General features: G+C 45.3%; 1 protein-coding gene across 3 annotated transcripts in view; it reads left to right on the forward strand.

The window, feature by feature from the left end:
- The first annotated feature begins 10249 nt into the window (after window positions 1-10249).
- Pgant5 (polypeptide N-acetylgalactosaminyltransferase 5) overlaps window positions 10250-27140 on the forward strand; it is a 316819-nt gene continuing 299928 nt past the window's right edge. For all 3 annotated transcript variants that reach the window (XM_075888159.1, XM_075888168.1, XM_075888164.1), the window contains exon 1: window positions 10250-10397. The gene's annotated coding sequence lies outside the window, so the exon portion shown is untranslated. The remainder of the gene's footprint in view (window positions 10398-27140) is intronic.

A 27140-nucleotide genomic window follows, 5' to 3' on the forward strand; every position in this document is an offset into this window, starting at 1 on the left:
GGCGCTGAACGATGCGGGGCTGCGGGCGATGGCGCTGGCTCGGTTGGCGATGGCAGTGGCGAATCATGTGGTTATTGCGATAATGATGGTGATGACGTTGAGTGCTAAACTACGCGCAAGAAGATTGAGACGTACAAAAACGTGAGAGGTAAGACTAACATTAGTTTTGAGCGTCTTTCGAGGCGCATCGTTGGTGCGGCAAGCGTCTACAATACAGGCAAGCCTGCGACCTAAGCAGGTTCTAATAATGGCCAGTGCAGCGTATGTAGTTCTGACACTCAGCTATCGATAGAAGTCCTTCTCAACGTGCCGCGATTGGCATAACATTGTTTCCTACCGCGTTTTTTTGCAAGGCGGCCCTTCAGATAATAGTATTGTATTGATAAAGTCTTGCTTATCGCAAGCGGATCGGCAGCGATCGGAGCCGATTGCGTTAATCACACGCGTGCGATTAAGGCAGCTTGTGAATTAGTTCCACAGCATCCTACAAGATGTCGCCACCGAAAGAAAACAAACAAGTTTCAGTTTCCGTTTCTCGCTGTGATCTTGAGGAGTCTTTTGTTTTCCTTATGTTTATTATTTTTGTGCATTTTCAAATAGTGCACGCATATCACAGTCTTGAGATGTACATTTGTTATTCCTACTTTATTCTTTCAAACACCCTATGCAAAAAATGCTCGATCAAATTAGATACAAAGCTGTTTCGTTTTTTCGTACGCGTATTGCCGTGTAAACTTGCTTCCCGTTTTCAAGATTTCGTTACACTCTTTTCAGGTCCCTAAATTCACCGATGTAAAGAACACGAACTAAGAATAGCGAACCAAGGCATAGGATATATCAAAATTATACGTTTTGCCATCGCTTTTCGAATGCGAAGTGTTTCTTTGCGTAGTATCTATCTATCTATCTATCTATCTATCTATCTATCTATCTATCTATCTATCTATCTATCTATCTATCTATCTATCTATCTATCTATCTATCTATCTATCTATCTATCTATCTATCTATCTATCTATCTATCTATCTACCTACATATCTATCCGCCCACGTGCATATATATCGCCGTATATCCAATACTAATTTTTGTCTAGTAGGTAAGAAGGCAATATATGTGTAGTATATATATATATATATATATATATATATATATATATATATATATATATATATATATATATATATATATATATATATATATATATATATATATATATATATATATATAGGTATGGGATATGGCACAACGGGAGCGTTGTCAACAAGGATAACTCATCTCCTGATGAAGGGAGGACCCCTCCCGAAACTGTTGGGAAATAAATATATTTATCCTTGTTGACAACGCTCCCGTTGTGCCATATTCCATACCTTCACAAAGACTAACTGGCCCAGTGAATTATTACTCCCACCCACTATATATATATATATATATATATATATATATATATATATATATATATATATATATATATATATATATATATATATATATATATATATATATATATATATATCGCCGTAAATCATATACCGCGATATATTCGTGTATCGCCTCGTTATCTTGGCGTAAAACAGAATTAGTATTTAGGGGTAAGAAAGCCTGTCGAATAAGTTTTACGGGTCATGACATGATTAACTTGCAAGTCCCGTTGCCTACGCACGCCGTCAAGTCCCTCCCTCCACACACATGTGGCACATATGCACATGCGCCGTGGGACGGTTTGCGGGTGTACGACATGCCCGATTGGCAGTTCGTTGACCCTGGAGCGGCGGAAACACACATTTGGAATTTAAGTGCAAGAGCGCCAAGAAAAACTAAAGCCGGCTGCTGTAACCCGACGAATGCAAAAGTTAAATATTAGGGTTCCCAGCAGGAATTTAAATGAAGATTCTGCGTGGCAATAGATTACAGTACCACAGCGTCACGTTAGGTCTCGAAAGTGCTTTGTGAAAACACCCTATTGCTGGCGAAACGGTAATTGTAGTTGCGTTGATTGCCATTCAATTTTATAAACATCACATAATTAATCCTATGACACAAGATTCACGTCGGCTTAGCGTCAATTGTAAACTTCATTGACATCCTCCGAAGTTGGTCAACGCACACTAACCATCCTCGAAAGCACAAGTGCTTCATATCCGCTTACCTCTTTTGTTTTGGTAATAACCATGTTGCTGTTGGCATTGTTGCACAACTGTAAACATCTGGGTACATAAAGTATACGCGACTGTTCAACATATCCGATGGAGGCGGAAATGTCGAGGCCCGTGTGCTCAGATTTGGTGCACGTTAAAGAACCCCAGGTGGTCAAAATTTCCGGAGCCCTCCACTACAGCGTCTCTCATAATCATATGGTGGTTTTGGGACGTTAAACCCCACAAATCAATCAATCAAACTGTTCAACATAAGTCTGATCGACGAGATTTGTACGTGTATTTAACATGACTTCGTAATGTTTGGCTTAATTAAAAAAGTTCAATTTGATCGCCATGTTACATGGGATTGATCCCCATGTTACATTGATCCCCATGTTACATTGATCCCCATGTTACATTGGATCTGCCACTTAATATGACCAAAAGTCCTTCCTGTGTATGGGATCGGAATGTATGTCAAGCGGCAAGGCTTCTTCGGAGAGGCCAAAAAAAAAAAATAGCAGTCCAGCAAACATATAACTTTCCTTTTTATGTCAGCTGTGTGTAATTGCCATATCAATATTTTGGTGCACTTTAAAGAACCCCAGGTGGTCTAAATTTCCGGAGCCCTCCACTACGGCGTCTCTGATAATCATATGGTGGTTTTGGGACGTTAAACCACACAAATCAATCAATCAATCAATCATCAGCGATATCAATTTTAATACACTATTAATAGGTTGTAGCTGTCGACGTCACCATCGCCGTCATGTTCCGTAAGGAGCCCCCATCGACGTCATTCCCCTGTGTACCGTATGATATACGCGCGTGTAAAAGCGCGTGAACGGCAGTGACGAACACGGCTGATCAAACGTATCGGTTCTTCAACGTCGATAAGAGGGCGTATGCGATAAGATTAATACGCAAGTGAAGCATTCTATCAAATGCTGCTGAAGCAAAGCGTAAACACCCTGTTGGCTTTGAAGGCGCATGAAAAGGCGCATAGGTGAAAGGGGGGGGGGGAGAGTTCGAGCAGCGACTGTGAACGTTGAATATAAGGACGCGGTGGCGAATGCTATACTGACAGACATCAGCGGATGGCTTGTATACCCTCCTAATTCTTCGCTCCCAACGAGAAGCCAGTGTGCGGATTCCCCTTTCCTAGTGGAAGCGGCTGTGTTATGTTGCAGCAGCGTTTTGTAAAGTTAGGCAACACTGATTGATTTGTGGGGTTGAACGTCCCAAAACCACCATTTGATTATGAGAGACGCCGTAGTGGAGGACTCCGGAAATTTTGACCTCCTGGGGTTCTTTAACGTGCACCCAAATCTGAGTACACGGGCCTACAACATTTCCGCCTCCATCGGAAATGCAGCCGCCGCAGCCGGGAATCGAACCCGCGACCTGCGGGTCAGCAGCCGAGTACCTTAGTCACTAGACCACCGTGGCGGGGCAAAGTTAGGCAACACTAGAAGTAGAAACTTAGTCTTACCTAATTTGTCACTACCGCACTCATTAAATCACCCTTGTGTTGACACTGGGATATTTTTTTATAGGTTGTCGTAAATAAAGTGCTGCGTGAACAGAAAACGCTAGCATGCCTTCTTTATTGATCATCATAAAGCTCTGTGCGCTGCATCGGATAGGTCTGTGTGATAAGACGTATGTAGATCAAAGCTTTCAGAATGTTCCTGAGGCTGGTGCTGTCTCAGGAAATAACGAACCGTCATCGATAGAACATATTTTAGGATCACGATTAGTTTTTTTCGTGGCTCGAAAGAGCGAGGGAACCTGCGCTCATGCACTTTTATCACGTTTCAAAATTTTGTGAACTTGTATGATTATTTCTACATTTCTGTATATGTTTCATTTGCTCCATTCCTTTTTTTCTTTCTTCGTGAAAAGCGCATATAGATATATCTCTGCTCGAACGTATAGCCAGCTGTCCTACGCTTTCCGCATTAAGATGGCCGATACCGCACCCTGTGAACACTGTGACAACAAAGAAACCGTTCCATATATCTTTTATGACTGCTGACAGTATAATGGACAGCGACTATATCTTTGCAATGAGCCCAACGAATCAGCTAATCAACGTCTGTCGAAGGAAAAAAAACAATATTATAACTGGGTGAAGGTTCAACCAATGAGAGCGACTCCAAATTCGAGCTACCCGGCATTGAGGCACCCCCAAACAGACTAATGGCTTTTCATGAACGAGAAAATCTCTTATGAGGGCTACCAAAATATCGCTGTATAAGGTGCACCTTTTCCTAACATATGATCTTTAAATCTTTCGTTACCGCGAGAAAACGGTTGTTCTTCATATCTCTTGGAAAGATCGTTCTTGCCAGTTTCAAAAGTAATTCAGCAAGCGTTGCAGCAGGCCAAGCTTTGCACACTGAAATTCTCTTTCCAAAAATACGTGTTTTAAAGCAATAATATTATTTTAGAACAAACTAAAATGGCAAAAGTGTGGAATAATTGGTCACCAGCTGGTAAAGAGTGCAATAAAAAACACTATATATATAAAAATATTCAAAAGAAAGAAAATTCAGAATATATATTTTGTAAATAAGTAATCCCGCAACATTAGAAAACAAAAAAAAAAACGTTGTAGAACTTGTTTATCTTTACATAGACAAAGACAATCAGAACCGAGGTGCTACTTCATTGCTCGTGCCATGGGGTGAAGCATTGTATGGTTTTTCGTGAGACAGAAGTGCACTCGTACGTTTAGTTCATTTTTGTTGTTTTGCGATAAGAGTCTACAGGTGTTCCAGTATAGATGGATACCCTTGATGCCAATAATTCTTTCATAAATGAGATTTTCAATGAACTACACTATTTCATCTAGCGTCCCCTGTTTACATGATTCATCTCACTGCGCATAGGCTGGCGTTCCAATATATGCATCCAAGCACATTTCCTTGCATTTTGGCGCATGTCACAACAAAAAAGGACAATTTCGCGTGCAGCTCTAAAACGTTTTGCTCTGCTCCGTCTTCAGGGCCAAGAAGTGCTCCGGCGGCCTTCTTGTCGTTAGGAGAAGCTCTGAAGCCAGTGCCAGCACGCCGCGCCCTAGCAGAGTGTGGACCACGCACGTAACCAGAGTATACTTATGATTTTGTGCACAAAGGTCAAAGGTTATACGCACTTGCGGCGGAGGAGAAAACTTGAGGATGTAAACAAAAAAAAACCATGAACGGCTGCGAATGACTCAGGCTGCCGCAAAACATCGTCGCCATAAAACTTGAAGCTGAGGTGCTGTCATCCACGAACTCTAAACTCTTCCTTTCTCATCTCAGACAGTTTCGAGCAGCGCATGTGTTTTGCAGCACTGGTGCACACCAATGCGTGCCCGTGACGACGATGTCACAGGAGCCACACGTGACACTTGATGTGACCCTGTGTATGATATAACGTTGCAGGCAAAACCAAAGCTGCTGGAAACTGTCGAAGAAGGCCACCTAGACATTGTAAACACGCTGGGGGACCTTCGTGTGTGTTTAGAAAAAGTGGGTAACGATTTCGAGTACTTAGTACTCGACTATGGGAGAGAGTAAAGTCGTCCCGTGAGCCTCACAGTAGAAGCTCAGGCATAGTCGGCCCGATGGCTCTTGGAGGGCCCCTAGACAAGCGTGCAGGTCACCGTACCATCCACTTCAACTGGGGCCTTCGTAAGTATTTTTGTCGAACAAATTTTGTCTGACTCCTAGAAAGAGCTCTCTCTTGCATATCTGACATATATTTCTGGCCATTATGACTGCTCAATATAGTCCAATTGCGAAGTGGACACTTTATCGAATATTTGGCTTGCAAAGGTTCTTTTCATAACAAAAATGCATTGTTACTGTAGCAGCGTTGCCAGGCGGACACGGGCGCGCTTGATCGCAGGTTTGATCAGGACATAGTCTGAGGTGCTGTTGCAAGGTAACTTCAATCACTGAGTGGCTAACCTCTTAACCGAACTCCATCCGTACCGGCCTAGATCGCGAGAAAAAATGATAGTGCGATACCGAGATCGTGGCTCGGCGTGAAAGCAGGCCTGACTGCGAACGTAAGTTGGCGCCACAGACGCTTCGACGGCGCCAAGCTAGAGGTAGCAGCATCATTTCGACAGGAACTAAATTAAAACAAAAAAGACACATCTTACACTTCGTTTTCATACTCCCCTTTCTAGCGTTTTCAAAGTTATTTAGTTTTACTTCAATGTAAAGAAGGAGCAAGCCAGCACAGATTGGGTAGCGCAAAAAAAAAAAAAAAGGCGCAACAGCAATGTCCTGTTCGTATACAAGCTCGTCGTTTAGTGAACACGAAACCCTGGAAGCAGCGTGCTTCTTTAATATCCCCACCGATTCTGCATTGCAGAAAGTAAAAAACACTTAAACAAAAAACAAATAAGCTTTTTTTTTTTGGGTACACCAAGGGTGGGCCTATGACGGCCAGACATTTCGTGCGGAATGCTGCGAGCTGTTTGGCAATATGTCTAGGAAAACTGTCGATTCATTGGCCGTCGTCACCGTCGAGATAACGCCAATGCACCGCGCACTTTTATCTGTGCACTGAGGTGAATCGACAGTCACAAGGTGTATGCACAGTTTTTTTTTATTATAGTTGATTCATTGCTACGTCACTGCATAAGTTATGGCGGGACTTTTGAATTATTTAAGGTCGATACGCCACGTGGTGTAGTTCACGCGAACTAAGCCGCTGGTGTCCAGACAAGCTGGATATGTAAAGCGGGAAGTAGCTTGTGTCAATTAATTCGCATGTGGCTGCATCTTGTGTAATGGGTAGCATGCTTGAAATCACAACGTGTGTGAAATGTTTTCGAATTTTCTATGTAGCCTCTACGCGCACTTAAGGGGATACGCACCGTAACGTGTGTACTTTTACGGGTGAAGCTCACTAAACCGTGGGTCGTGCGTCCTCGCTGTATGTAATAGGTAGCTGCCTCTCGTTTAGCTCTGAATGAATATTTGATTATGAAAAGATGCGAAATCGTGGTACTTGGAGTGTTCACTAGATGGACCGACGGATGGACTTACAGACAGATATACGGACGGACATACAGACAGAAATACGGACGAACCGACATACGTACTTACAAGCAGAGACAGACAGACAGACAGACAGACAGACAGACAGACAGACAGACAGACACACGGATGGACGGATGCATGGACGGACCCACAGATGAACCCACGAGTGGACGGGCGGATGGATCCACGCGTTGACGAATGGATGGATGCATAGACGTACGTACGGACGAACGGACGCTTCGCCCACTCATCATCATTCACTCCATAGATATGCTGTCATTTTTTGTAATCAGTGGCCGGCTTTAAACCATGAAGTCGTTATGGTAATTACTTGTCCTGTCACCCAACGGCAATGTACGCTTATACCACACAATACTACTGCGGTATTACGCGTGCTCTTCGAAATTATAGAAGCAAATGTACATGCTGAAGCAGTTTCTGTGAACTGGCCTAATTATTGATTTCTTTTTCTGTCTTTCTGTTTCCTTATGACTTGTATTATCTATGCCCTCCCTGCATTGGTAGATCAGCAGTATTTCTAATAAAATAAATGAATAAATATTACATGTTATATTGTAAAGCGTGTATACAAGACGCGTGTCTTTATAAAGGACGAATCTTATTTTCAGTGCATTTCCGAGCAAATGATGTAATTCTCACTGTATTTCCATGCAGACGCGTGGCTGTGTGGTAAAACACCTATTTGCGAAGCAAGCGACGTGGGTTCTATCATCATTCAATCCTGGAAATTTTAAATATTTATCTTATTCGCATCTTTCCCTATTTTTCAGTCACGAACAATTGATGATTTTTCGCTCACAACCTGTTTTCTCCTAAGTGACTCACCTTCGGAGGTGGCGCAAAGTCTGCAGCTGTCATGAGCCGTCCCTCCCACATCCCCCTGAAGGGGAACCCTGCACACGCCTACGGTTATTGTTTCTTTGCTTCGGGTCGGACATTAGAGAATGCAGCGGAGAGTTTTACTAGACGTACGTCACAACATTCACGTCGTGCCTCACAGAGCTGAATGTGGCAAATAAAGGCGCCTCGAACATCATTAGAATCAAATCAAATCAATTGGAACAGAGAACGCGACACGATGCTACATGCTGAATCTTCGTTCGTTTCGTTGTAGTCTTTGAAGATTGGTGCAAGTCAGTGCACGGAATCTGAGGGATGGGAAGTATTTGCGGACCCTTGTATTCCCACCTCGGAACGAAAAGGGACAACGCTGGGATGAATGCAAAAGACGAGGTGATGGCAGGACATGCGCTGTACTCGCCACAGTTGTGAGAACAGCACATGCCATGTCGTCGTCTCGTCTTCTGTATTTGTCCCAGCGCTGCCTCTTTTCATTTCATTGTGGTCCTGAACGGACTCGCCCACCTTTCTGTGATTCGCCCCTTGAATTTGTGCGCGCCGTGGCAATAAATGTACAGCACTTGAAGAACACTAAAGTTAAAAATTACTCCATATTTCATGACAGGGAACCATGTGGGGATGAGAAGCAGCGCTGGTGTTCACTTGCGTTTCCATTTGTTATTTCCATTTGTATGTTTCCGTGTATGTTTCATTTATGTGCGGAGTTCGGTATGTGTTGTGTACCAGTTATGTTACCACCCTCCCATTTTTGTGCGTTACAACGTGTGCGCCGAAAAGCGAAGTGCAACGGCGCGATAGTGCACAGCTGTGACGGAGATAAATGGGAGTGAAACCAAGCGGAGGCAGTGCTCTGCCACCTCCTCTTCCTACCACCTCCTCGTGCTCATGTGAGGAGAGGGTGCCTTGACAACCCTCCGCTCTCCCACTGCGCATGCGCCAACTACCCCTTCTCCTCGCATGAGGGTCCTCCAACAATCTCGCGCTGACGCGTGAGGGCGGAGAGTTGGCGCATGCGCAGTAATGGTGGTAACGCCGCACACCCGATTGAACTCCGCCATAAGCTGCTTCTGATGTAAAATGATTATTTCAATCATTGGTAAATTGCAAATTCACCATACCAAGCACACCCCTCTTACCATGAAAACACGATGGCATGTTAAAGCAGGCGAGCAAAAAAAAAAAAAAAAAACAGGCACGAGCGAAGGAACGTGCGCACGATACGAGCGCTACCTTCTCTCATCGTTAATTTTGCCTTCTTTATTATTCATGCATTCATAGAAACTATCCCAACTTTCAGATTTCGTATGCTTGATGAGCAAGAAAACGCACGAAAAGAAAATTGTCGGCGGTGGCTTCACTACATAAACTTCCGCACAAGAGAGCATCATAAATATTGACGGTGTCTACTCGGTCAAACGTAGTTTCTAACCGGTAAAAACGAAGTACACCGTACTGCTAAGGGACATTCACGTAAGATGTTTGAGATCCGTTACGTCGTGCGTAAAGATTTTGGTGCGAAATTTAAAAATAAAACATTTACTTTGAGTCTCTCCACTATAATGAGTATACGATGGTGAAATATGGCGCCATTAGGGTTCTCAAAGTGCAACTTCTCAATTCAAGCCGATTCATTCATTACTTTAGTACCCATTTAAAAAGCCGCAAAGTTTTGCCTCGTTACTGCTTCGCTGAAGGCTCACTGCAAAGTGAACCTATTGTCACTACTCATTAGGAATAATAATAATCATCCCTGCAACTATCGTCATTCATAATCATTCCCCATTATCTGGCTTGGTGATCGTCATCGGTTAAGGTAATTAGGTTCGACCTTCCCCAACTCTTCTCCCACCACTTACCCTTCTTCTAGAATCCCGCACATACGCGCGTCGATTACAATTGTGGCAGTGCGTATTTAACGCAAGTGTGACTTTAACTACACTAAAGAACGAAAGGATCAGATTTCTGCGCCTGGCCGAAGTACTACATAAGCAACACAAGGGCCCTTAGTAGAAACTGAATTTGAATAAGGTCAGCGTTCGCGGCAAACTCGTTTCTCGCCGTCCCCGCAACAAACTACAGCGCCAGCAGTGCAATGGATCGCTCATAGATGGCGAAAGCTTGCAAAGATACTTCGCTTTGAAGGAAATGACGTTTAGCGCCCGGAAACCGGACCGCGCACTCGCGGTTGGCGATGGCCGCCGGTGGTTGTGTTCTGCGTCTGTGTGCTCCGAAACAGGTGGGATTGTGAACAGTCTGTGCTCGTGAAACCCTGTGATTACCCGTTCCTGGCGACGGCGATCGTGGAGATTCGTGCGTGGGATACCTTGTCGTCAGGTGAGCTAAATGAGAACGGCCCCGTCCCGCTGATCTGAAATCTCGGCCGTAAAATAAGTTGCCCGGCGTCGTGCGGTGGAGCCGTCATGTGCTTTGCGATAGAGAGCCCGCGGTTGGAAAGGAAGCGGGTATGGAAAACGAGCGTCGTTCTGCTTTTGTCGGTACGCACCGCGTTGTGCAGCGAGCTTCCTGTCCTTTTTCGCCTGGGCGCAATTAGTGATGCATTTTGCGCTCATTTAGGGACCATGTCATTCTGTCTTTTTTTCCTCTCTCCTTTTGGCACTGCTTGACAAGCGGGTGGCTTATCAACACAGCCGAAGGCGCTATCTCGTAAGTTATTACCACGTTATGGCTTGACTTGTTTTCCTATGGGAAAAGAGCATTTTGTCCAATACGCGGCCAGAACGCCTGGCGAAGCTTTTGCGTGGATCAACACACCGATTTCGGTCATCCTGTTCGAAGAGAAACATTCGGGCTCTCGCCCGTCAAGCGAGCTTCAGTCAGCCTTGAACCCCGCGTAAGGGGCGTCATGTAAGGTTGAGTCTGCCGCGTGTAATAACCACCTACCGTCACGGGTCGCTTCGGTAATAGCTACCTTTCGACGAAGGCTCGAGAGGGTAGCCAACTCGAAGATCGCGTTTCAGTGGCAGTGAGCGCTATCCTTGCACGAATGTCAGGTAATATTTTGTACAGGTTCTACGGTACCGCGCTGACGTCAATTACCCATCTGGTACCTGGAAAACGTTACACTGTGGCACGATATCCTTCCGTGATTGCCAGACCCATGTCATTTCACAAGATCGCCTACTATAATGGGCGACATTTTACCATCCCGTTTGGGAGATTTCTAGAACCCGAAGTATTATAGTGCTTGTATGCAAAGCATTTCGACGGAAGATTGTGTGTTAGATTCGTTCACTTTGTGTACTTATATTCCGGGGACTGTATCTAATGTTACGCAAGTTAACATGTTTATACGCCATCGTGCAAATGAAATGTGTGACGCGCTTTCTGGCTTTGGTGAACTCTTTCCTGATAAGGTCTTTCAACGCGAGTTGTATGCTAGGATGATTGCTAGCTTATCAGCAACTCATCATCTTAACTCTGCCGGCCGGCTCGCTGCCCTCTGTTCTGATATCGCAATTAAACCTGTGGTGCAGCAGCACAACGGCTGCGCAGACTGAAGGGCTGCGTGCAAGAACAGGTCTTGCGATAGCGGCTAATGTCTCTTGCCTGCGCCTGCCATTAGCCGTGGTGTTGTGCAATAGCGCTCCAATTAGCGAAAATGAACGCGACGAACGATAGTTTATGTACGTTCGTCATATTGATCTAATGATCAGATTTATTCTTTGCTTCATATTTTCAATCGATCGCTCTTGTTTCTAGAAGCGGCCTCAGCCTGGTTGGCATTATCGGGTGGGCGTTTGAGTGATGTGTGGCTAATTAGACTGCAGTCTCGCCTTCAAGGCGGTGGTAGAGCAATTAGTCTTTTGTCGTAATGAAAGGTAATGTCCTCTTGACAGGTTTATTTTTCTATTCCGTTTGCGCGCGTCACCGGATTACATACTTTAGGTCTTTTGACTGGTTTCACTTGGCAAGACTTCGTTTAATTCGGTGCAATTGAGGTCCCTGATTTTCTGCCTCACTCTGAAATTTTTCAATGCAAGGTTTTCCTTTGCGCCTTCACTGCTTGTTAACAAAACATGAGTAATCACCCCCTTGTTTATTTCTGTGTCGTGGTAACTAAAAAAACAAGCATAAATTTTATTGTTGCGCTTCAAATGAGTGGGCTTGTAAGTTTGCAGACGAACGAATGAGCAAGACATTCGCACTTCTTCCTAAATTATCACTGAGAAAAGATCCCATACTCTTTGTGTATGTGCGAGTGAACGTGTGGAAATACTCTCAGGACGGCACGTAGTCTATAGACTACGTGCCGTCCAAGAAAGACCGTTCATCGGGCGACAAGAAATGCAAGGTATACCTTGCATTTCTTGTCACCCGATTTTCAAAATTAGTAACCCACGGTAGCTGAATATGATCAAATCGTCACTTGCATCATGACGACCTACTCGCCAGTATCGGACATATGGGCATCTACAGGCTAGGTTCCGCAGTTCACCATGAATTCCTTGTCTGATAGGTAACGAGTATCACAGGGCGACAATCGGCTCCTGATGACAGCGATGCTTTTCTATACAGTAACGACAAGTATACTTCTTCAGTTGGACTGTCATATCGCTCTTGGTGCAAACGTTGTTCGACCTTACCCATGAAGTCGCTTTTAAGGTAGCCACGCAGCTGACTGGAAACTTGTCCTGACTTCGACCGAGCCAAGTCGCCTTCAAGTCGTCTGCAAGTTCGAGAACGATTTATGGCGACCGGCAAGACTGTCTTGAGTCAAGTACGAGTCAAGTAGCATCTCCGCATTCGTGGGTTAGCCTCTTTTCAGTGAAGCCATGCGCCTGAAGGTATCTGTACTTTCCTTCATGTTGCGTTGCATACATCACTGGCTCGAATGCGATGAATGTGGCAGTAATCATGAAAAAAAGGATATTGTGGCTAACGTATGTTCAGCGCAAAACTGGAGAGTTAGTCACCCACGGAAGTAATTTGCAGTACTTGTATTGTGACACACTGCCTGACGTCGTGTCTCTTCCGGAGGATAGTTTGTAACCTTTGAGGTGATTGTTTGTAGGGCGGTATATTAATACCCGCAGGGGGGTGCTCCGGTACAGTTGTTTCGGTAAGAATTACGTGACGTCCATGCAAACCAGTTATCCAGAGACTCGCTTCTCGTGCCCTTCATTGGCCGTTTTTACTATTTTAACGCAGATGTCACTAGTTTAACGCAAAACGCGACTAAAGAACATTTCGCGAAAGACGACAGACACCGAAGCTGTATACAGGTTCGACCTGCCTCCTCCATACAGCAAAAATATACGGGTCGTATTCAGATTGCCTGGAATTGCGCGCCCCTGAAGTTTAATGCACTCTGCGGGTGAGCAAAGAGCGAGAGAAAAAGTTTCACGTCTCCCTTGCTCACACTCTCTCTTCCCGCTTGTTTGTGACCTGTCGCAGTAGTATTTGGCTACGCTCGGTAGGGCGAAGAACTCGATGGTCGCACTTATACGTACTGCGCGCCGGGAAACTTGAATCATTTGCGATTCGCCGAGTTTCGCGTCTGGCTCGGCGTATCTGGCATGCCGCAGTGCCTCCGGCGTTGCGTTGTTGGGCGTCTGACGGGACGTAGTCCTGGACTTGGCCTGGCGGCCAAGGCGGGGAATCCGGTTTGGAGAGAAAGTTAACCCGGTGGTTGTGTGACGCCGGGGTTCCCTCCCTTATGTGAAAGGGAAGAGTGTGCAAAGAGAGGGGGGGAGGGGGGATTGATCGCTGCCGACGTGGCCATTCTTTTTGTGGGTATACGCCGCCTAGCCTCCTCGGCGCAGTTATCCCCTCTCCCAGCACCTGCCTCGCGGCGTCAGCGTCGCCTCAAGGCTACTGACCTTCCTTCTTTTAAAAGACCGTCCGTCCACTGCGCTTGCAAGATTCGTAGACGACGTAATAGCGCTGACGGAGGGAGGCCCCGACGCGGGCAGCACGCAACTGGCTTCTCGCAGTGCCCCCTTTTTTTCATAAAACGTACCTTTGCGCAGCGCGTGCGTGACATTTTCAGACACCATCTTGGTACAACGGTGGACTCGATGCATTTGATCACCGTCCGGCCTCGGTGGACACGGATTATCGCTTCTCGTAACCTCACTGTGACTTAGAAGTGTGGCAGCTTGGGCTAGTTGGTATGGCATGACGATTCTGTGGCGTGTTGTTTCTCCGTGATGTGTTGCCTCGGTGTTGAACTGGACAAGTGCTTATACGTAGCCACGCGGGCTACAGTTGCGCTCGCCGTTGCTACGCGTTGATGGAGACGTTGCTGTCACTGCCTTTCGCGTCAATGTTATGAGACACTATCTTTTCGCGTTCACGTACAACCACCGAACGCCGATCAGACGAAATTGGGGCGAGTCGGCGTTATTATGTCATGTTTAGGCCTATTTTCTGAACGATATTCTTAGCGATTTGAAAGAAGGAACTTGATTATGATGGTCTATATAAAAAAAATCACAGCATACCCGTGGAGTGAATGAGTGGGGCGATCGTCCGTCCGTCGGTCCGACCGTTTGTCTCTGTTCAACTATACGATAACCACGAATGTCATGTAGTAATATTATTCCCAATCACAGATACAGACAATGCCATCTATCGAGCAATTCATCAACTGGAGCCGGCTACATACATACTACGAAGCAGGGAACGACCCACACCCTATAAGGATCTTCGCCCCATAAAAATCGGCCAGCTCCAATTGCAGACACCAATGAAACGGCGAAGCTGGTGGCTTGCAGTGGGGCTGAATGAAGTGGGAATGAAGTCGGAATCAAGGGGCATGAAGTGGGTGAAAGCAGGGGTATAGGAGCGGAGGGAGCATTAGAGGGCAATGTAGTGTGGAGTTGGGGGAAGTAGTGAGTGGTGCGAGGAGTGGCACATAGCGTAGCGGGATTTATCCGCTTTCTGTGGGTAAATCCCACTACGATTTGCTATGGCTCCCGAACATGGCGGACGTGAGAGCCTCGACATCAGCACAGCTTTGCCGTTAAAACAATGTATTCCTTGTTTTTTTCATTGTTGTGCATGCCCTTCCCCTCTGATATGTACTGTGTACCCTGAGGGTAAAGAAAATGAATGAATAAATAAATAAATAAATAAATTGGCCGCAAAATCTAAACTGTTACCATTGGGGGGGGGGGGGGATGGAAATCTCGGTACAATGGGCGCTTTTTTAGTTTTTTTTTTCGTATTCTTACGTTGGTATAACTCTAAATCAAGAACGTGATGCCATACGTGGAATCAGACGTTCCTACAGTGCTCAAAAAAAAAAAAAAACGCTACCGTGCACGAGGAATCTTCACTTCACGCTTTAAATAAGAAAGAAAAGAAAAAAACACGCAGGTGGGCGTCGAAAGCAGAGTCGAGTGTAATATCAGTGCGGCGGGCAAGATAATAAATTACATAGAAGTCAGGGGCGCTGCAACTGCCTGTCCGTGAAGTCGCAGCCTTTGTGAGAAACGTACTTTGCTGCCAGCTTAATTCATTACACTCGGCGGACGCAGCAGATGCACGAGGCTATGCAGAAAGAAGAGCGTGACACTTGCGAGGTCTGGATGTGTCAGCGTAGCGTTTTCTGTTTGAGTGGATGTGTGTCAGCTTAGCGGCCGGTTTTTAATGCAGTGTGCACGGATTTCGTTTATTCGCGCCGCGATATCACACGGGCTATCGTAGAGCGTTCTCAACGTCGACGTCTCTGCAAACGTGGGTGAATGTTCTAAAACTCTCGAGTGTTCAAGTCTAATGGTATCCTATATGGTATAATGATACAATTAGGCAAATACGAATTGTTTCCGAAATGTCTATGAATATTTCAGCTACTGCTCCAATGCCGACTGCATTTAATTAAATAATAATGTTGGATAAAAAGTGGTGTAGATTTTGTCATCGTAGACGTAGCAGATACACAAACCAGGGTAACCTCTATGTTTTGTTTCCCTGTAACGTGTTTTGTGGATATGTGCCGAGAACAGTTCACAGGGCGTACTATATATGCTCTTCACTTATAAGGTGTCTCATAAATACATTGTGGTTTAGTTTTTCAGACGTAAAATCCCACATATATTATTATTATTATTACCATTAGCTGATATATATGCTTGATGACAAGAAACGCAGTTACGGGAGGCACCAAGTTGGTCCGCGTGACGAAAGTAAAAAGCTTGTATAAACAAAAGTTGATTAGGAAAATGGCTCCGAAGCAAATAAATGAATTGCGCGTTGCGCCTCGAAAGCTGTGATCGCTTTTAAAATGACAAATGGGATTCGGCTGAATGACCGCTGCGCTATATTGATATTCGTTTACACGGTAATTGCTACGTGACTCAATAGAGAATGCGCAATGACTATATACTTGAGATTCTTATGAATGAAATTCTGCGTCTCGCACGTTTTGCGAACATACATTCTTCGCTACTGAAGGAACTGTTTGTTACAGCTGTATGTATAACGCTGTGCGTGTTAGGTCGACCATAAAAAGAAAAAAAAGAAGAAAATACACCCTTTTCCCATTGCAGCTCACAGCAGCTGGATAGGCCCGACTTTCTCTTATTGTACGCAATGTATACGTTACGGGCCGTCCGTAACGTAAAAGAGTCTCTGCGTGTACAATGATATAGCGTAATATAAACGCGTAATGGAAGAGAGTGCGGAGGAAGAAGGATGGTTCTTTGTTTCACGCGACGCCTATTGAATGGGGTATCGAACGGGTTATACGGGAGCAATGCTCGTTTGTATGAAAAGAAAAAAAGAGTGCTCGAACAAAGAATGCGATGGGCTATTGTTCTCCTGTTTAAGTCGTCTATTTGGTGCGATCGATCAACAAAAAACGGTGTTCCGACTGCAGTCGAATGAAAAGAACGGGAACGCTGCAGTTTGCCGTTCTGTATATAGTATGTAAAGTGTTACGGGCGCAATACAAATGTGTAAGTTTTGGATATAAAATCACTGCACCCGTGTCCCACGGTTGTCTAGGTGTAATGATGCTCGAATGCTGACCCCCGAAGGTCGTGGAATCGAATCTCGGCCGTGGTGACTGCATTTCGATGAAGGCAGAAAGCTGCAGAGACCCGCGTGCTCAGATTTGGGCGCACGTTGAAACGCGCCAGATGGGCGAAATTTCCGGAGCTCCGGGCCCACAATGGCGCCCCTTGTATTTTCATCGCATTTTCGGGACGTAAAATACCTAAAATTATTATTGAGAGATGGCGGCGGCTAACGCTTCTGGATTTCTAATAGGATCCGCGACTTGAGAAAATAAAAAAAAATATATATTTTATCAACACGGCTTCAGGGCTGGTCGGCCCACCGGCCGTTACATAACTTGTTGAAATCCTGCATCACTTTGCTGAATGAATTAATGACGAGACACAGATAAATATAATCTTCTTATAGACTTCTCAAAGGCCTTCAACCGTGTCTGCCATGCTTGACGTCTTGTAACGCTTAAACGCTTATTAGGGGATGAGCGTGTTTTTCGCTAGATCACGTGCTGTATGTAACAGGCCGTCGCTATTTTGTTAAGCTGGGAGCCAGCACTTCTGAAATTATGCCGTAACTCTCTGGAGTACGTCAGGGTTCCGTTTTAGCCCCTGTTCTGTTCCTTCTGTTTATAAACGACATAACTCGTCAGGTTTTATCCAAGATTGGATTATCTGCTACGACCGCGTCATGTACAGAGAAATACGAAGCAAGCAAGATGAAAATAGCCTTTAACAAGCATTTTATTTTGTTAGCACAATGGCGTAAGAGCTGGCAAATGGCCATCAATTTCGATAAAACAGTTGCGATGAGAAGAAATCCAAACTTACCTTTCCGTACGGCTTTGATCATATCATCCTTAACACCGTCATTCAGTATAAGTACTTGGGTGTCGTCGTATAGTCAGGATATATAGGATGGTTGGTGCACGTATACACGCTCGTAACGCGTTCTATAGAACGCGTTACACGATAATTAGTAAGCTATAGAACGCGTTACGAGCATAGCAACGCGAAAGCTAATGCTTTTTCAGTGGTCTGTGCTGTTCTCTACAAGGGAAGCCATTCTTTTGGCCTACCTGACGATTATACTTCCTATCTCAGAATTTGAGAGTGTGGCACGGTTCCAGTCTACTCGAAATGGCATAGCTACGAGGCTGTACAACGAAAAGCCGAGTGTTCTATCTGCAGCAACAGATTTAGACGCACCAGCTCGCCTGCGCAGATGCTATCACGGATTGGCCTTCGCACGTTAGCTAGTCGTGCAATGCTGTTCTGACTCAAAATTTTGTACCTAATCCTGCGTAACAAAACTAAAATAGATTCACACGCCTACATTTCCTACCACACTTCCAGAATAACCCGTTATAAGCACCACCGCACGCTCCGAGAATACTTTTGCAGCGGCAATGCGTTTACTTTTTCGTTCTTTCCTCGCGCTGTTCGGGACTGAAACGCTATCTTGAAAACGGTGGTCACACAGCCCATGGTTGACAAACTTGTTGAATTTGCTGGCTGACCAAGCCGCGCTATCAGCAACACGCTATAGCTCTGCTATCGCTATTTCATATATCATTGTCCATCTCAGCTGTGTGTTTGATATTTGTGATGTACCCGCAGGTCGCGCGATCGAATCACGGCTGCGGCATTTTCGATGGAGGCGTAAATGCTGTAAACCCGTTTGCTGAGATTTAGGTGCACGTTAAAGAACCCCATGGGGTACTTTAACGTGCACCAGAATTTCGACCACCTGCAGGTCGTCGAAATTTCCGGAGCCCTCCACTACTACGTCTCTCATAATCATGTGGTGGTTATCCCACATTATTATTATTATTATTATTATTATTATTATTATTATTATTATTATTATTATCATTATTATTATTATTTGATGTCACCTGGTACAGTTATCATTATTGTTCTCTAAGTAACCTTCTTTTGCAGTGAATTTTATGTAACTGAGACAAAGTGTTGTTCTGTTACCTTTTCGCACTCCTTAATAACATAAGTAGATAATGATTATCATGTCTTATTGTTAGTTTTTGTAACCATGTATCATTATTGTATAGTTTCGTGAATGTAAAACCATGTTTGTATTTGTAAACTCACTCCCGCAAAAATCCCTGATGGAATTGACAGTATTACTAAATAAATAAAGTAAAGTAAATACAAAGTAGAAGTAAGGACTGATTAGCTCGCAGGCTATATATCAGAAGCATTTTTGATCACACGGAAAGGCGACGCTTGCGTCAGCACCACATCCGTATATGCTTCCGTGTCAGTGAATTTGAGATACTGAACAAAAGGTGATAGCTTGCCCTAATTCCGCCCTGGCTTTTTAAGTGCCGCACCCGTCGTTTCGATAGTTGGAGTCTCTAGTGGCTAAGGTACTCGGCTGCTGACCCGCAGGTCGCGGGTTCGATTCCCGGCTGCGGCGGCTGCATTTCCGATGGAGGCGGAAATGTTGTAGGCCCGTGTACTCAGATTTGGGTGCACGTTAAAGAACCCCAGGTGGTCAAAATTTCCGGAGCCCTCCACTACGGCGTCTCTCATAATCAAATGGTGGTTTTGGGACGTTAAACCCCACAAATCAATCGATAGTTGGAGTCAGCGTCCGTGCATGCAGTCATGTACAGTCAACCAAGATTATAGCTATGCCGTGCGGTGTCCATTTTTTTGTCTGTCAGCGCCGTATTAGGGAACGAAGTTACGAAGAATTACTTCGAGGACATGTGCTTTTTGGGCATACACTTGTCTTCACCTTTTTTGAAACTTAATTCTGTGATATGGTGAAGATACACAGAAAAAAAAAAAAACTGCCGCTCATGCAGAATAGCTAAAGTTTTGGCCGACTGTACTTCTCTGTCTTGTACCCGTCCAATGTAGCGCTACGATATTTTATAACAATATATCATCAACTGTAGCCCAATGGCGTGCTTTGGCGAGGACTGAGGTTTCCTCCAACTCCCCCCCCCCCCCCCCCCTAAATATATGTATTCAGGGATAAGTAGAAGCGACGACGATGTTTCTTGGGCGGAAGGAAAGAAAAAAAAAGATGGGACACTGGCACCTTCGGCCCTTTCATTACGTGTCTCTCCTGGCGCGCCTTCATTAAAATAAGCAGATAACGCCGGGGGAAAAAAAGAAAAAGAAAAGGGAAGAGTAAATTGCGCCCGCTGGCGGAAGAAACAGGTTGACTGACCGCTGGCGTCGGTGTACGTGCACGAACGTCTACATGGGTTCAACGGAAGCCGCAGGGATCGCTGCGGATATGCATGTGTGCGTGAGCTGGCGGCTAAAATTGCCCATCCTTTTGCCTAGTTTGCGAGATGTCGGGGCACCGCACCGAGGCACTGCCTGCATGCCGTAAGGAAGTCGCCGGTTCGATTACCACTCGCAGCGGCCTCGTTTGCAGGAAGGGAACATTGGCAGCTTGCTAGGCGGGCCCATTGAGAGGTATGGACGCCGGACAGCAGCTCGTGGTGTAGTTGCCACGTCGTACTATATATGACATGTGTAGACGCATACCGAAAGAAATAACTCGCATTGCGTACACTTTTATTGTGTACAGTGTACAGTCGGATACGACTTAAAAATTCCGGAGAGGTCCCGCCCAGACGACCGAAGCGCGCCAGCCAATTGCCTCCGCGACTAAAGAAATAGACCCACTCACGCACTCGACAATGTTCTCGGAAGGCGGGGTTGCCGGCAGTCCTGCTCGTGACGTCAGTCTGGAGCGCGCGCGGATTGGAGCAGGCGTCCATATATCCCCCCTTTGAGGAGGAAGTGCCGTATAACTCTGTGAAGCTGTATCCGGCTGTAGTTGTTCTCACGGCTATAATAGTACAATGAAGCAACGATACCGTTACCCGCTGTCCTGCGTACATACTATCCAGTGGTCCCGCAAGCAAGCTTACACGCATAGAGTTTCATGCAATAATACCTAGTGGGTAATCTGGCGCTATATGCGGGCTCCTTCAGCGGCGCTTGTACCCCCATGGGGAATTATGGGAAGTACAGGCTTCGGATCTGCTTCGGATGGATTACGTTCTTGAGATTTGCGACGCTTCTTTTCCGAGGGTAAAACAATGCGATATGAAGCGAAATATAATTCAAGCTTGCTTTATTCTTTTGTACGTAAAGCTTATTGCAAGAACTTTCCGTGACCATGAGATAGAAGTGAAACCTGGACAAATTTAACCACCATGGCTATGCATTGCTCTGCTATTGCGTTCCAGATTTGGCATAAAGATATAATGAATTATTTTTTACAACACTTGAAAACAAGCGTTGTTGTTTTTTCCTCGAAAGTATGCATTGTTTATTTATGGAAGTAACGGTACAGTATTAAGTGAGAAACACTTAATACTGTACCGATGAAACCTGTCATATGTTTTCTAATAGAGCATATTTTTTTCTGATTTCACAATATTTTTACGGGAAAATTTGACGTCTTTCACACCTAAAGATATTTGTACAAATGTACGCTTTTCTTGAAACGACACTAATATAAAGCTGAGAGTTTGATGATTTTTGTTTCTAGTTGAAGATATATATGTAGCTGTCACTTAAACACAAAAATTTTGGAGTTATTAAATACAACTAAACAGAACCTCCGTAGCAGTAGGGCCGCGCAGTTTCGAATCTTGACATAAAAATATGTTATATGTATATTTTTCAATTAACCACAATTTAACCAAAACAAGCAAATTTTTAGGGTGCGCCACTGTTCTCACATTTTTTTTTGAGCAAAACATGTTTTCCTGTAGTATTTCATGGTATATGCGAAAAAAAACATACATATTATTTGGAAAATTTCTGTTGTGACATGAAATGGCACGCACGCACGCACGCACGCACTAAACACACACACACACACACACACACGCACACACACACACACACACACACACACACACACACACACACACACACACACACGCACACACGCACACACACACACACACACACACACACACACACACACACACACACACACACACACACACACACACACACACACACACACACACACACACACACACACACACACACACACACACACACACACACACACACACACACACACACACACACACACACACACACACACACACACACACACACACACACACACACACACACACACACACACACACACACACACACACACACACAGACACACACACACAGACACACACACACACACACACACACACACACACACACACACACACACACACACACACACTGAAGCTGAATACATTGTACCCAAGTTTCGACATTTACTGGGGCTACAAAGCAACAAAAATTTGTTTTAAATCGCAGATGTCGCTAAAATGCAGAGGTTTTAACCTTTGCCCGCGCGAACGAAAATCGAAAAAGAGGTACTTTCACAATAATCTTTTTCGAAAAAAAAAACTTTCATTACTGCAAAGCGAAGTAATGTGCGATTTGAAAGAACATTTTAAAAACCATAAATTACATTTAGTATTTTTTTAGTGTTCACATAATTGCACCGCAGCTGCAGCATGAAAGCGCTGTCCCAGGCCTGTGGAAATTACGAAATGTTGGAAAAAAACTGACACGTGAGGCTTTTTTTTTTTCCACTCTTGCATTGTACAATATGCTCACAGCTGCTGCGTTGCTCAAGTGGTCTTACGTCCGTTGTATGACAGGTTTCATCGTTTTCCGCGTATCGCGTTCAGTTATAAACCACGCTTTAGGACGCTTACATAAAATGGTTTACGACCGGAACAGGCTTCCTGCCAGAGTTGGTTTGATTGCACTTACATGATTGGACCTGTATGGATTCGCGCCTGTCGGCAACCGGTTTCCGCAATCTGAGCGGCTATGCTGTGTTGCAGCCTGCAGCTCTTTTGTCATCTCTTCCACGCACTTGCTCATTCTCTTGTCACCAGTCGTCAAATGAATGAGATCATCATGATCGATTGCTTAGAGTTGCGTACAAAGCTATTGTTTATTACCTCCTACACGCGTCGATATTTGCGGCACCGAATGGCGTGGGTATAGATGTCTGATTAATTATTATCGACGGTCGATATTACCGATATTATCGGATGCGACTCGGGTCGTTGACGGCTGTTCCGCGCTTTTATACTCTGGACGCATGCACGCAAGTAAGCAAGCATGAAGGCACGCATGATTAAGATAACTCTAAATCGGGATGCTCTGTGGATGGAGCAGCCGATGTTGCGCTCCTAGCACCCATTTTTCTGAATTGCAGGAAGGGATGCGTCAAGGAAGATTGACGAGGATATATAGTCTCCGGCACTGTTCACCATGGTGCACTGCTGGACGGTCGTGTATTATTGCTCTGCAAGATGAGAAACTGCGTGTATATAGTGTGCTTGCAAAAAATGAAGCGCTGGCTGTTTCTGGGTGGTCTTGTCTAGCTGGCTTTCCGGCACTGGCTGGTCCTGGATCGTTTATTACACTTTTTTGTGTGCTTTCTGTCTTTTATTGTCCTGTGTACATGCGTATTATATGGCTTGTTTTCGGTCTGCTATATATTTTCAGTGCATGCTTCAGTGTACATTTGTTTGTGTGGGCGTGTATTCCTCTCCGCCTCGTCAGCTGTGTCCTTAGCTCATTCATTTTTTTCTGCGAAGCCTCGTTATTCTTACCAATCGATTATGGTTTGAATGTCACAGACGGCAAAATCCCGTGTGCGTCTGTGAAGGTGAACGCTAACTAGATCGAGTGATCAGATTAAGCGCATTAACGTTATTAGCTCTGTCTGCATCTTGGAGACATACAACATCGCAGGTATGCTTGTCGTAAAAATGAGGGTTTTTCAGCGACTGTCTTGATGGCTTCTGGGGACGCTTTTTCTAACCATAATTCGTAAGATATGTGTTGCAAGTACTTACAAAATATTTTAAATTAACGTAACCATGACAGCTACATCAATCAATCATTCAACCAATCAATCAATCATTTGGGAGCTTGCGCCACATAATATATTGGGTGCAGGCGGTGTCCAGCTAATTGAAGAGTATAGATGGCACAGTAATGTCACCGAAACCATCGTGTTGGAGCACCAACGTGTGAGGATGTTATATGTTACCGAGGTCACATTAACACTATCGATACATCAACTGCAGGTTATTTCATTATTCCCGCACAGATACGTTCCTGCCGAGGTGTTTTCACATAAACGCAACTTGTTTGTCATCAAAGCCGTCATTAAGGAGCCCTATTGATCCTTTAAGAAGGTGCGTCCGTGACGTCACGTACAAACCATCTTATAGATGGCTTGCACGTCGAATTATTAGGGTATGGATTATTACAGGTAAGAAAACGCGACCAATTACCTTCTGCGTAGATATTTCCGTGTATGCGGTAATGCGAAACGGGGCAGCAGGGCTGTTGTGGGTGCTTGGTTTTTCCGTGTAAGTGCTCGCTCTTCGGTAATACTTACACAAAGGCCGCCTTTTCCTAGAACTCTCTTTGAGTACGGGGAGCCTGTTCGCCTACGTATATATAGTACAACGTAAAAGGCGTTCGCGCGCCTAATCTGTTAGTGCCGCTTCACGAAACAGAACGCGCGTAACCATGAAGCGGCAACGGTGGCGGTCGCTTCGTTATCGCCTCTTTGAATCTAACCTATAGCTCGCCGTCGCGGCGGAGACCGAAAAAATTCCGAACACGTGGATGTCGAAACTATCGCTCTGTACGCGCCGAGTCACCCGTATTCTCGCGCACTGCTAAACCGCTTAGCGCGTGTTCCCGCCGCAATGTGCGGCACGTGCGGCGTGCTTATTTATACGGCCGAAACGGATGACGTTATAAAAGAATTATGGATATGGATGGATGGACAAACTTTATTTCGTCAGAAAGCAACTGAGGATGATTCCGTGTTAGATGGCCATCAACCCAAGGTTGGCGGCAGTTTCCCCGAAGGGAACTCTGATGGGATGCGAAGCAGCAGTTGTGCGAACGGCGTTGACCCGGTTGAGACGGGCGTCGGTGCGGGTGCTGGAAGAACAGTTTGGAGCGAAACTCAGTGTAGCACTTGCTCGAGTAAACGTTTGTTTGAAATGCAAAGACACGGGAGGTGGGTTGGGTTTCGTGTAAGTTTTATCGCAGATGAACGAGACCAAAGAGTGTTTCGACTGGACGTGCGGTCGAGCTTTGCGGGTGGTGGAGAGGGTGAAGCGAGAGAGTTGTGTGTTTTAGTAAACGGGCGGAGGAGCCGGCAGCTGTGGGCGCTGCGGCGAGTGTGCTGGTGTGCTGCGGAGGATGGAGTGAGTGACGTCAGCGTGCACTGGTGAGGGGAGCGTGACGTCAACGTGCTGCTGTGGCGTGGCCTACTCGGCGCCGCTCCAACACCTGCGGCGAGGGGAACGCGTTTCGGCGAGTTCGTATGTACGCACGTACGCACTGCGTTACACACGTGAGTCAAAGAGCTGCTTCGCACCTAATAAGGTCACACACCCCGGGTTTGTTATTCAGTCACATATTAGCGGCGAATCGCCTTAAGTCTGCACAATGTCCCTCCGCCCATAAACCGCCGCCCGGCGTCTACAGCAGATGTTAAAACCGAAACATCTCTAAACAACAAAAAAGTATATAAAAGCTGCTAACCAGAACAAACAAAATAAGAGGCCACAATACCAGAAAATTGTCGACATATAACCACCCGTCAATTAATGCACACGACAGAAGAAAAGGTTAACAATAACAAAATAAAAGGCTGTTAGCCAGCACAAAATAGGCCACAATTCATGATCCGATGCACACTGTTTCGCCCCATCATCAGCATTTACTTCAGATATATGCGTGTATATTTAACGAGGTTACGTCATCTCATATCCACGTTCATGTAAATGAAGTTTGTTTTGTTATCCTCGTTATTGTATGGTTAAGAAAAAAATGTTCAGTTGAAATGTTATTGATGTCTGGGACAATAATTTTTTTTTTCTAAACCGGTTTAATGGCGAGAGAAGACATGCGTACAAAGGCGGAAAGTTAGTTGGACATGATGACACGCAGGGTATATTGTAGTCCGCAGTAAGCACAGGACTGAGGTAATTGGAGAAACATGCTAGAGGCCTTTGCCCAGAGTTGTCAGGCTGATGAATATGACAGTGGCATTAACGCTACCGTTTGTTCTTACTCGCTGTTCTTGGAATTTTCACTTTTGCAGAAAGCGGCGAGACCTATAGTCAAGGATGCGAGGGCGCGGTCGATATCAACGTTTTGTACTTGCAGTTATGAATCGAATGAAATCGAAATCTGAGGTTCTAAGTACCGAAACCACGTTACTAGGAGGCACGCCGTTTAGTGGTGGACTACGGATGAATTTTGATCGCTTCGCGTTCAACGTTCACAGAACTACGTGCATTGAAGTACCTGCGGGTTTTCTTGCGTTTCTCCCCTGAATAAATGTGACGCGGAGTCGGATCTGCGTCTTTGAGCTTCGTGGTTCAACGCCATAACCGTGAAGCTATCAAGCATTTGAATCCCTACAGTCTAACGCACTCACAGTTCATCTGACAGTGTAGCATTTTCCCCTAAGCTCGCTTGCTTCTGGCCTGTCTTCCCGTGGTGGATGCTAAATTTCCTGCCTATAACGTGAGTTACCTCGGCAGCACCAGATAGTGCTGCACCCGCAGTATTTTCGGCCCGGGGGAGGGGTACGTTGTTTCCCATCGTCGTTTTTGTATTATTATTCCGATTAGTTCTCGTCGCAGAGGTCATAGAACGCGCCACGAGCACACCTACACCCTCTCGCACTTGTGCCCAGGGGGGTTGCCGGATGCGAGACGAGAAGTTATATGTTGCTTCATGCACGCACGGCTGCGTTTTCCCGCTGCTGCTGCTGCAGGAGCCACGATGCCTGGTGGAAACGACCTTCCGGGAGATCTTCCTGCACATCTCCCTCTTGTTTCACTTCGGCCTCGGGCTATGGCGCTCGTGTTTGTTTTCCTTTTATCTTTGCTTATTCTCTCGAGGCCGCCCCTTTCTTTTTGATCCGCGCCTCCTCTTTTCGTGTCTTCTCTCTCTACGCTTAGCCGCCCACAGACTTTTCTGGCGTGCGCGAGACTTCCTTCCCCTACGCTGCGGTCGGTCGTGA

Source organism: Rhipicephalus microplus, chromosome 1 (genome assembly GCF_043290135.1).
Source record: "Rhipicephalus microplus isolate Deutch F79 chromosome 1, USDA_Rmic, whole genome shotgun sequence".
Taxonomy (NCBI): domain Eukaryota; kingdom Metazoa; phylum Arthropoda; class Arachnida; order Ixodida; family Ixodidae; genus Rhipicephalus; species Rhipicephalus microplus.